At 49.3% G+C, this 11,209-nt stretch overlaps 2 pseudogenes; both read right to left on the bottom strand.

Annotated features, from left to right (window-relative positions):
• Positions 1–8,155: 8,155 nt before the first annotated feature.
• LOC146857097 (28S ribosomal RNA) lies at positions 8,156–10,053 on the bottom strand (annotated as a pseudogene).
• Positions 10,054–10,401: 348 nt separating this feature from the next.
• Positions 10,402–10,554, bottom strand: LOC146857096 (5.8S ribosomal RNA; annotated as a pseudogene).
• Positions 10,555–11,209: the final 655 nt, after the last annotated feature.

The following is an 11,209-nucleotide window of genomic DNA, read 5'->3' as shown; positions in this document are numbered from 1 at the left end:
AAAGCAGGCAATGTACAGTCTCCTGATACCAGAAGATTTGGGGTTCATTGTTTTTTCTGTGTTATAATACTTCACTCCTTTTAGCCGATTTTAATCGGTATAGATTTTATTTAGCGCATTTTATCTGTAAAACAAGAACATGATTCAATGTATTGTTTTAATGAACTCAATGAATTTTTATACATAATCCTCATTAGTTTATGTATATGCATTCTGCACTTTTAAGGTCTGTTAATGGAATTAGTTTATTGATTGATAGAATCCCTGAGGGATAGAGGTGCCAGTGTCACTATGGTGAGAGATACACTGGTTCCCCCAGAGCAATACCTAACTGAAAAACCTATCCAGTTACCAATGCTGACAATGTCACCACTAACCATGTCATGGCTATGGTGATCTTGGACTGGGGGGGGGGTTGCTGTCCTTAAACAGGTTGTGGTCTCTCCAAAGCTCCCAACTGCCTATCTGCTTGGAAATGATCTAGAGACCTAGGCATAGGCTGAGGTAGAAAGAAAGACACATGCAGCCATGCTGCAAATCCCTGAGATAATGTGTGTGAAAACAAGAGTCTAGTGCCTAGCAAAGGGTGAACAAGGAGGATTGGAGCAAAAAAAATGATGGCCCAACTTTCCAAGAGGAAAGGTAGGAATACTGGTTAAACAGATTCCATATAGAAAAACGATCAGGACCCCTCTCCTCAAGGAGATGACTTGTCAGCCCCAGAGGGAACTGAGCACATGGAGCTTGAACCTTACAAGGTAAAGTTCTAGTGGCCAGGGGGACCCTATAGAGAACAGCTGTGCCTTTGGAAGTAGGTCTGCCCAAGCCACACCTGAAGTAGGGAGGTGTCAGTGGCTCCCACAAAGTATATTGGGAAGAGGGACTCATGTATACTGAAGCCATAGACCCCAAACCTGGAGCCACAAGGAGAGTGGTAGTACCTCAGCTGTATAGGGAGTTCTTCCTCACTTTAGCACATAACATCCCCCTAGCTGGGCATCTGGGCCAGACCAAAACTTGGGAAATATTGGTCACCCACTTTTATTAGCTCCCCAGATGTCCCAAAAAGTGAAGGAGTTTGTAAGCGTTCTTGTCACCCGTCAAGCCAGTGGCAAGACAGGAGGTCACCCAAATGCCCCCTAACTCCACTACCAGTGGTTGGGGTACCTTTTGAGAGGTTAGGAGTGGATATAGTGGGTCCACTTGAACCTCCCACAGCATCAGGCAACAAGTTTATACTAGTAGTAGTGGATCATGCTACTAGGTATCCTGAAGCCATTTCCCTTAAGACTACCAAAGCCTTGGTAGCCAAGGCCCTCATTGGTGTCTTCACCAGGATAGGGTTTCCTAAGGAGGTAGTATCAGATCGAGATACCAACTTCATGTCTGCATACATGAAGCACATGTGGAATAAGTGTGGAGTAAACTACAATATTGCAACACTTTACCATCCACAAACCAACGGCCTTGTTGAAAGATTTAACAAGACCTTGAAGGGCATGATAATGGGACTCCCTGAAAAACTCAAAAGGAGATGGGATGTTGTATTGTCCTACCTGCTTTTTGTCTGCCGAGAGGTTCCTCAGAAGGGCGTAGGGTTTTCACCCTTTGATCTTCTGTTTGGCCACCCAGTAAGGGGACCACTCTCACTTGTGAGGGAAGGATGAGAGAGACCCCATCATGTACCAAAGCAGGATGTGGTGGAATATTTACTAGGCCTTTGTTCCAGGATGGCAGAGTACATGCAGAAACAATCCAAACATCTTGAGGCCAGCCAGCAGCTCCAGAAGCTCTGGTATGACCAAAAAGGTGCACTAGTAAAATTCCAACCAGTACAATGGGTGTGGGTTCTGGACCCAGTGGCACCAAGGGCCCTCCAGCACAAATGGAGTGGCCCTTACCCTATCCTGGAGAAAAAGAGTGAGGTCACCTACTTGGTAGACCTAGGCACCAGCAGATCCCCAAACATGTGAAACGCCTCAAACTCTATTGTGACTGGGCTGATGTAACTCTGCTGTTGGTTATTGATGACGATCAGGAGACAGAGGTGAACCTCTCCCTGACCTCCTCTCTTACAGCCCCCAAGATGGGTCTGTGATGGAGTTGTCTACTCAGACACTCTCTCTTCCCAACAGCAAGCTGATTGCAGACCGGTTTTGCAACAGTATGCACACCTCTTTTCCTTGACCCCTAGTCAGACCGCCTGCTGTACCCATGATGTGGACAATGGAGACAGCTTGCCTGCCAAAACAATAATCTATCGCCAGACTGACCAAGTCAAGTAAAGCATCAAGGTTGAAGTCAGCAAGATGCTGGAGTTGGGGGTCATTGAGCCTTCCTGAGAGTCCCCGGGCCTGCCCAGTGGTCCTAGTCCCCAATCCTCATCCACAGAGTGGAAAGAGCGAAATTAGGTTTCGTGTGGACTACAGAGGCCAAAATGCTGTCACCAAGACAGATGCACACCCCATCCACAGGGCTGATGAATTGATAGACAAGTTAGGGATAGCAAATACCTAAGTATCTTTGACTTAACTGCAGGGTACTAGCAGATTGGTATGGTCCCTGGAGCAAAAGAAAAGACAGCATTCTCCACACCTGATGGCCACTTCCAGTTTACTGTAATGCCTTTTGGTCTAAAGAATGTCCCTGCTACTTTCTGAAGGTTAGTGAATCAGGCCTTTGCTGGTTTGGAAGACTTTAGTGCAGCTTATCTTGATGATATTGCTGTGTTTACCTCTTCCTGGCAGGGTCACCTGGTCCACCTGGGAAAGGGTTTACAGGCCCTGCAAGCTGCAGGCCTAACTATCATGCCATCCAAGTGCCAGATAGGGCAGGGAACTATTGTCTAACTGGGCCTCTTTGTAGGTGGAGGCCAAGTCCAACCCCTACAACCCAAGATCTAGACCATTCTGGATTGGGAAGCTGCAACAACTTGAACCCAAGTCGGGGCACTCCTTGGCTGGACTGTGTACTATAGGAGGTTTGTGAAGGGATATGGGTCCATGGTGACTCACCTCCAACAAGATGGCCTAGAAAGTGAACTGTACAGTTGGCTGCCAAAAGGCTTCGGACACCCTAAAAGAGGCGATGTGCTCAGTGCCTATTCTCAAGGCTCCATATTACTCCAAGCAGTTCATAGTGCAGACCGATGCATCTGAGCTGGGGAAAAGAGCGGTCCTATCCCAGACAAATGATGATGGACAAGACCAACCTGTTGCTTTCATAAGCAGAAGGCTACTCCTTAGGGAGCAGCAGTGGAGTGCCATTGAGAGTGAGGCCCTTGCAGTGGTTTGATCCCTGAAGAAGCTGAGACCATACCTGTTTGGTACTCACCTGCTAGCTCAAACTGACCACAGATTCTCAAATGGCTCATGCAGATGAAAAGAGAAAACCTAAAACTTTTGAGGTTGTCCATATCCCTACAGGGAATGGACTTTCGATGGAACATAGACATGGAACTGACCATGCCAATGCAGAGCGCTTTTCCAGATTTTTCCACTTACACAATGAAGACTCTCTTGGAAAAGGTTAGTCTCATCCTCTTTCGTTTGTGGGGGGATGGTGTAGGAACGTGCCCCTTTTTGCATGGTTACCCCCCACTTGTTGCCTGACAGCTGATGCATCCTGACTTGAGGTGCCCTGGGTTCCTGTCAATTAGGTACCCGGGACCTGTGTTCTATCCCAAGACTGTACCTTTGTACCCACAATTGGCACATCTCTTGCCACAGGTAAGCCCCTTGTAAAAGATACCATGGGTACTAAGGACACTGCGGCCAGGGAAGCCCTCTGTCAGGATCAGTCAGCCCCCCCAGGAGAAAAGGCTTATCGGTTAGTGTAATTGGCCTCAAGGCTTCTGTGAAGGCAAGGAAAGCTTGTTTACTGCATATATGCAGGAAGAAAAGCATCCCCAAGATGGGTGCCAGGAAACGATCTTCAAGGCAGCATACTAGTGTTCAGGTGGCTAATTGCAGTTTGGAATGTCCAGGTGAAGCGCACGCATTAGCGCGCACTTCGCCTGAGATTCGAGGAAGATAGGACGTCCCTCAGTTTGCGCAGCAAAGTTAGTGAGGAAAACTTTCGTTGTGTATTAGTTCGATGTGTTCATCGCGTTATCTGTTCCGGAGCTAGTGCGAGAGCAGCAGAGTCTACACCTACCTGTCAGTAAGCATTTGTGGTTTTGTTTGGGGCATTCACAGCTGGTAACTGAAGAGCCTGTGGGTTCCCAGTTCTTGCGCATGTCAATTGTGAATAGTTTTGAAGCAACAATAGCGGTTGTTTATTTTTTCTGAGAAAATTCTGAGAAGTGTTGCAGAGAAAGAGTCTGCTAGAGAGTTCCTAGTGTTTTAGAAGTTCCAGTAGTTGCACTCACTAAGAATATACATGCTAGAAAAAAATAATAAGTTAATACTTACCAGAGCCAAGGTTGAAGTACAGTAGAAGCTTCTGTAAATTAAGGTGAGAATTCCTAGGAAAAATAAATAAGAGAATACAAGAAATTAGATAAGGAAGAGCTGAAACAAATAAATTAACATTTGTTTAACGTTCAGTTACAGTAAGCAAGTAGCAAGTAGCAAGGAAAAAGACTAACATTAAAAAGAAGAGAGGCATAGGTCACTGGAGAACTGGGTATGTACCAAAAGAATAGTTTATTTAAGATAAATTGTTTAGAGTAAGATAAGTTGTTTATGACATTTTCTTTTGCAGTTCACTTCAGCCAAGAAAAAATAGCAGAAAAGAAAAGAAAGAAAGTCTAATCGTTGGAGGAAGAACAAGAGAATATCTAGTGGCTGTCTCTTCTCTGTCCCATCCCCTTTCCCCCTTGTGGTTCTTGTGGTTGCTCACGTGAGTTATAACGTGCGAGCCCGGGAATTGTAGTGGGGCATTGGGAACTGTCTCCGTTCTGCTTATGTGCATAATTGGTGGAAGACACCTCCTGACACCCTCTAAGGGCTGCAGCACCTAGTGTGCCATATTTAGAGGCCCTGTACATTAGCACCCATACACTACCATTGCAGGTTGCATGTTTTGGTGCAGAGAAAGTTAAGAGTCGACATGGCACACATCTTTGTGTGCCATTCGTGCAACCCACTGCTTAAGGCCCAGGTAAGTCACCCCTCAAGCAGGGTGCACTAGCCCAAAGTTGAGGGTACATTGGCATGAGCCCTGTACCCCTACAGCGTCTAGGCCCCTTCTTAGACATTGTAAGTGTAGAAGAGCCATAAAGAGTTTATGGTCTGGGGGTTGGTCATTAAGAATTCCACAGCTCCATAATGGCGTTTACTAAAAACTGGGAAGTTTGGTAGCCAACTTCTCAGCACATTAAACCCACACTGATTCCAGTGTTGGATTTAATGTAAAATGCCCTCAGAGGGCATCTTAGAGATGCCCCCTGAAAATCGACCAGCCCTGGTGTGGTTCCTGAATGGCTACCTGCCATTTGCCACCACCAGACAGGTTTCTGGATCCCTGGGTAGAGAGTCTCCGCACTCTGGGTCCCGAAACAAAGCCCATCTTAGGCACAGGTGTCATGCCTCCTTCCCCCAGGATAGATTGGGTCCACGAAGGGGGAAGCTTGAAAGGCCTGCCACCTTTGTACGCTGTCCCTGCCTTTTGCTGCCCCCAGCAACTGGCTCCCACCAGTTCTGACCCCCACTTCTGGTGGGAGAATCGGCAGGAAATCCAAGCTCGGAAGAGAGGTGTGCTCACCTTTGCCAACCCCACCCCTCAGGTGGGGAGAGGCGAGGTGAAGCACACATCTCAGTCCCCTCCATCTTGAATTTTAGGGGACTCAGCTAATTAGGAAGAGGTTCATTCCCCCTCCAAAGGGGGGGTGTGGCATAATAGGGGGTCTACCCACCCCAAAGAAGTGACCCATTAGTCCCGACCTTCACACCCCTTTAATGCCCCTAAATGTAGTATTCAAGGTGACCCTTAACCTTGCCTCCTCAGATTCAAGGAAGAAAGAAGAAGGACCAAAGAGCTGTGCTGACCCAGAAGGAGAAGAGGACACCAACTGCCTTGGCCCCAGCCCTACCGGCCTGTTCCATCTATGACCTGCCTACAGCAAGAACCCTGTTGAGTCCAGCTGCCAGCCATCCCCAGAGCCCAGACGACCTGCCCTGCATCCTTTCTACAGACTTTGTCTCCTGTGAACAACCGACTTGATCAAACAAAGACTCGCCTCCAGAACTGGATTCCGGCAACCGCAATTCTGCACCACTCGGCACCCGATGCCCACTGCCCAAGTTTGCGTGGCCCAACACCCCAAGGTGGTCTCCCCAGGGATCCTGACCTGGGATCTAGTGATCCCGACCTCCCTTAAGCCTCCAGACGATGCCTGCAGCCTCAACCTGAATGGTTCCCACAACCGCAACTGTAGCTAGTAAGAAAACCCGACGCCAGAAGACACCCCTGCACCTGATGCCCCACAACCATGGGTGGCCGAAATGACGGTGCCCATGCATCCCCCCAGATCCCAACACACCTCTACAGTGGATGGTCACCTTCACGAAACTTCTCTGCCCAAGCCTGCAGATCTTTTCGAAACCAAATGTCTCCACTGGGAAGCACAGGGTCCCCGACATCCGTTTTGCACCCTGCACTCAGCCGCCCGAGTGCCGCTGGTGGTGCAGCTCCTGTGCTAGTCGCTGGCCCCTGTAGTGCTGAAGGTGTAGCAAAGTACAATACTTTGTAAAAACTGCCCTCACCCACAACAAATTGTGGCATGCTTCATCATAGGGCTGCTGCGACGCCTCAGAGCAGACCAACGCTGCACGGCACCAGGAGGGACCACAAAGTGGAGGCACACCACCCTTGATAACTGTGTGACTACAGGGGGTCGCCCTCTTTCCTCATGCCTGTTCTAGCAATATACACAGTGAAACTCGATCCTAATAGGAGTATGTTACTGGACCTTACCACTAAATACAGGTGGAGTAATCTGGAGAAATCTGATATACTAGTGGTATATTGACAGTAAGGGAATTTAGCATAGGCATCCGCCAGTCCTGATGAATTCCGGTAGAGACATGGAGTCCGGCAGAAACATGTCGACCTTTATGCAGAACGGAGTGGTGTTGGGTGCCTAATACACTCACTTTACCACCATCCTAGGGTATGAATTACCTTTTTAATCCTGACAAGAGAGTCCAGGAATAAAACTATTATGAGGATATCCCTTAGTTAGTTTTAGACTTATAATCTGCACTATTTCTTCTTGGATCCTTTTTCTTTTCTGTGTGTTTGTATTGTCTTCCCCACCCTATTGCTCCGCCTCAGGCATTGGTCTGCGCTGAGGCATCGCAGCAGCCCTATGATGAAGCATGCCACAATTTGTTGTGGGTGAGGGCAGTTCTTACAAAGTATTGTACTTTGCTACACCTTTATCTTAGATTATCACTTAATAAAATGTGCGACTTCAGTAGCCTTACTTTTTTCTGTGTGTTGATACTTACCCTGAGGAGGTCGAAGTAAGGTGCTATCCTCCTCCCCCTTCTTTTTGTGTAGAACCCTGTAGTGCTGACCTTAACCCCAGAAGTTTTTGGTGCAACTCAAGTGCCCATCTAGACCTTGGGGAACCTTGGTCCTAACCCCCAAAACTCACCCTTGTAAGTTGTGTACTTACCTTAGAAACTGCTAACAGTTTTCCCCCATAGGAACCCATGTAAAGAGATTTTGGGCCTAAAAAATTGTTGTACTGTAAAGTGTTGAACTGTGAGGTATGAAGAAAAGAAAATTCTTTTGCAAAGTATAAAACGTTGTACTTGCCTTGTATTTACATTTCCTAAGGTGTGGTATCTAGGCATACCTCCCCCAGAACTCAAAGCAACCCAAAAGTAATCCAAGAGTAATAAAAAGTATTTACTGTATAACTTAAACTGTTTCCAAAGCATATACAAACCTGTAACGATTGCAATTTCAACCACAACTGCATTTCCTTGAACAGTCTTGCATTTGAAACTATATTTCACTTACCTGTGCCAAGTCCTGCTTGGGCCTAAAATAAAACATAGGTATACCTTTTATATACTTACCTAATTGGTCTAGATTCCGTCTCTGAGTGTGTGTATCAGTCCTTGATTGAGTGAATACAATAAATGCTTAACATACCCTCTGGATAAGCCTAACTCCTCGCCCACACTACCACAAAGAGAGCGGTTAGTACTTACCTAATTCAGCCTCTGCTATACCTCTGGGAACTACCTGGGCACTGTGCCCACGATGTCTCATTTTGGTATAGTATATACAGAGCCAGCTTCCTACACCTTTTGATCGGCCAAGGACAATGGAGGCCATTGCCCATCCCTTCTGAATGGCACTCGCTCATCTCTTAGGACTGGCTGACCCATGTTCAATTGCTGTTCAAATAGAACCCTTCTCCACTTTGGCCTTTAAAGCTCTTGTTTGTATATTTGCTACTACAACCAAGATCTGCACCTGCCGTGGCTCCACCTGGGCCCTTACTCCGAGTTTCTTTGCGCACCACAGTGGCCTTCCTATTCATCACTGCTTAGCCCCCGCAGCTCTACAGCCGGCAAGATATGGGACCGATGTTCCAGAGCCATCCACTTTCAGTGCTAGTTGATTCAGCAGTGAGTTGTTACACACTCCTTAGTGGATTCCGAATTCCATGACCACCGCCCTGCTGTCTATATCAACGAACACCTTTTCTGGGCTTTGATGAGCGTCGACATCGGGTGCCATCATCTTGCAGCGCCAATTCTGCTTATCAAAAGTGGCCCACTAGGAACCCCCGTTCAATGCCCAGCTCCATGCCAGCGAGCTGGGCTTCTTACCCATTTAATGTTTTAGAATAGGTTGAGATCGTTACGGTACCAAGACCTCTAACCATTCGCTTTACCAGATAAAACTGGGGGTTCAGAGCGCCAGATATCCTAAGGGAAACTTCGGCTGGAACCAGCTCCTAGATGGTTCGATAAGTCTTTCAACCCTACCAAGGTCGGATGACCGTTTTGTATGTCAGGACCCCTACAGACCTCCATCACAGTTGCCTCTGGCTTTGCCCTGTCCAAACATAGTTCACCATATTTTGGGTCCTATCACACATACACATGTTCCACCTCTGCGACAGGGTGGACGAAGGGCCGGTGGTGCACTAGCTGCTGGCTTTGTGGCAGGAACCAACCTTAACCGCAGCACGCCAGCCCTCACTTTCTTTGTGCCACAGGGTTTTGCTCTGCGTTCCAACTCGTGTACATGTTAGATTCCTTGGTCTGTGTTTCAAGGCATGTCAGCCGCAGACCCCTGGCACCCGGTTTGGACCTCCTCGCCTGGCGGCATGGTGCAGTCGGGCACATTAAGCACGGTCCGCCCTAGTCAACAGTCACGCCAGGAGCAGGGGGCCCCATGCCTTTTCCCCACCCAGGTGCACCCTTAGAGGTAGCCAAGAGCAGTTGCTGTGCGAGGGCGTGGAGGTGGTTGAATCTCTATCGGCCCTGCAAACACGGCAAAGCTGCTGCCAGGGGGCTGTAACATGCTCCGCCGGGGCAGAGAGCCACCTGCCACCCGAAGCCTTCTCAGCTGACCTGGAGCCAGTCGCGGCACACTACCGTGGAGGAAATACACTCGGCGGGTGCCGGGTACGCCGGGGCAGCTGTCCTGCAGAGGAGATCTGCCCTCCCAGGAGACCGGCCCGTTTACCTCTCAATGGTTTCACGCCCTCTTGAAATCTCTCTTCAAACTTCTTTTCAACTTTCCCTTACAATACTTGTTGATTTTCGGTCTTGTGCCCATATTTGGCCTAAGATGGAGTTTACCACCCGCTTTGGGCTGCATTCCCAAGCAACCAGACTCTGAGGAGACCCGATCCCGGCATGCCCAGGCCGCTACCAGCCTAACACCATCTGCGGGGTGAGCCTCGATTACAAGGACTTGGGCCCCTTGAGCGATGCTTGGTAGTCGATCTTCTGTACGCTACATTTTCCACGCCAGGTGGGAATAAGCATTGGTCTCTGCCCTTTTCACTCGTCGTAACTGAGGGAATCCTGGTTAGTTTCTTTTCTTCCGCTTATTAATATACTTGAAGTCAATGGGTTGTCATATCTATCTGAGGCATGGGGGAGCTGGAGAACACTGGTCCCTGGGCTGCAGGGACCACGGTCGTGGCAGCACACCTTTTTTCCCGGATCGGAGACCGAGGCTTGTAGGGGCATGAGGGCACCTGTTAGCCTGGCAGCGGGGTGCCCTCCCCAGAGCCTGGCCACAGAGGTGGGCGTCTGAGGCAGTGTGCACGGGCAGCTGTGGGACACCACTGACAGCCACAGGCAACAGAGGCCATTGCCCGTCCCTTCCGAATGGCGCTCGCCCATCTCTTAGGACTGACTACCCTTGCGACAGCGACAGCCATGCCCTCGGGAAGCCCCATAGTGATTGATGATTGAGCGATCCTCAGAAAGGAGTAGACCCGGGAGGAACCCGGGGCACAAGCTGCGTTCAAAGTGTCAGTGATCAATGTGTCCTGTAATTCACACTAATTCTCCCAGCTAGTTGATTTCTTCATTGAGTTGCTAGTTGAGTGATCCACCGCCAAGAGTCACAGGCAACTTTTTGAAACATTCACCCACCTGCGGGTGCAGCAGAGGTGGGAGGAAGGTAACGCCGTCCTTGTGTCTACCGCCTGCGTGGTGAGATAGCCTGCCGAAGCCCAGTCGGGCCGGGATCTGGCACGGGAGGGCCTAAGACAGCAGGGCCTTCAGGGTTGGTCCCAGCCCGGGGACGCACTGTCATTTTGTTTTCCCTCCATTGGGTTGCGCTGAGTGAGCGTGGGTTCCATCTCGGGAGGGCCTTCCACTGTGCCCCTCCTGAAGGGGCCAGGGTCGGGCCACCCCTGTCCCTCACGTGTACGTCGGTCGGGTCCTCCTGGGTTAAGGAGCCTGCCTCGCGCCCCGTCTTCACCCAAGTGCCACAGCCTGCTCCGCCATCCAGGGCACGCGAGGGCAGCATGGGTTATGTGTCTATGGTGTGTTCTGTCTGGGAGTTGGCAAAGAGTTTCTGGCTGGCGCTGTCAGTCGTTCAGGCCGCTCCACCGTTAATGATCCTTCCACAGGTTCACCTATGGAAACCTTGTTACGAAGTTTACTCCTCTAGATAGTCAAGTTTGATCATCTTCTCAGCGCTCCACCAGGTCAGTTACCAACCCCGGAGGGTCCAATCCACTGACCCCTTTTAACCATCCAATCAGTAGTAGCGA

This window comes from Triturus cristatus, chromosome 3_2 (assembly GCF_964204655.1).
Source record: "Triturus cristatus chromosome 3_2, aTriCri1.1, whole genome shotgun sequence".
Classification (NCBI taxonomy): domain Eukaryota; kingdom Metazoa; phylum Chordata; class Amphibia; order Caudata; family Salamandridae; genus Triturus; species Triturus cristatus.
This window is presented reverse-complemented; position numbering and strand designations above follow the sequence as displayed.